This window comes from Neolamprologus brichardi, chromosome 10 (assembly GCF_056152115.1).
Source record: "Neolamprologus brichardi isolate AB-2024 chromosome 10, ASM5615211v1, whole genome shotgun sequence".
Lineage (NCBI taxonomy): Eukaryota > Metazoa > Chordata > Actinopteri > Cichliformes > Cichlidae > Neolamprologus > Neolamprologus brichardi.
In genome coordinates, this window is record NC_142113.1 from 32,796,718 (window position 1) to 32,797,768 (window position 1,051).

The 1,051-nt window shown below is 39.1% G+C and overlaps 1 non-coding gene across 1 annotated transcript; it reads right to left on the reverse strand.

The window, feature by feature from the left end:
• Positions 1-404: 404 nt before the first annotated feature.
• Positions 405-497, reverse strand: trnai-uau (transfer RNA isoleucine (anticodon UAU)). Its single transcript is given in 2 exon segments — positions 405-440; positions 460-497. It is a non-coding gene; the product is annotated as a tRNA-Ile (tRNA).
• Between the last annotated feature and the right edge of the window lie 554 nt (positions 498-1,051).

Sequence of the window (1,051 nt, forward strand, 5' to 3'; positions counted from 1 at the left end):
AACAGATCAGTATATGAACAAGTGCATCACAATTGTTGTTGCTAATTTATCTTTTTTGAAGATACAACTCTGTAAAAACAAATTGAGTTGTCAATTTCAAACCAAACAATCCTCAAACTGAAAAATTAGAACTGAATATTTATAGGAGGCATGCTTTTTAATGTTTTGTATCATGTGAACAGATTTGGCTGTTGATCACTCATCACTATGCTTGTTCTATCTACAATAAACACACACATCAGAGAGCAACATGGGGTTGGTATCTTGCCCAAGGATGTTTGGCATGGAGGCTGGAATAGTTGGTCCCAGTAATGACGACCTGCTCTACCTCCAGAGCTACAGGCACCTCACATACTATTGTTGTTTGTCTTATCTATTATAAGTAAGGATAAGCCTAAAGACACTGCTCCAGGTGAGGCTTGAACTCACAACCTCAGCATTGCTCAGCCCAGTACTGCCTATAAGTACCACGCGCTAACCGATTGCGCCACTGGAGCTTCAGGTAAACGATGTCCTGATGCATCAATCAGCAGTATGCACCTGCTCTTATTTCACCTATTGTACCTGGAAGTTGATGATTGTCACAGAAAGATGTCACTGCTAGTGGCTTCCTGTGTGGATGAGTCCTCTCAGGAGATATGTCAACCTTAGCAACTAAGAAAACTTCACATCTACTGCTTTTCATTATCGAAACCTAAGCAAATTAAAGCTGTTGCTTAGTGTTTGCTGACACACTCGCTCTCTTTTGTGGTGTAAAACTAGTTTTTTAATCTAACCTGTCATGTTCCCCATAGTGAGGATTTTTAGAGCAGGTAAATGTCTGCATTTGGAGGGTTGGGGGTGTTAAAGGTGGAGATCATTTTACTTCTGACACCCCTGAGAAACCTTCTGTGGTATTACTTTCGCATTAAAAATCTTTCATTAGTGTTTGATCAGGTTTCAAGAGTAAAACTACTCGGTTAGGTTTACAAGGCGAACCGTTTAGATAGAAAATAAAATAACTTTGTAAATAAAACTAGGTTTGGGTGTAAAAAATTGTTGCTACTTTTTC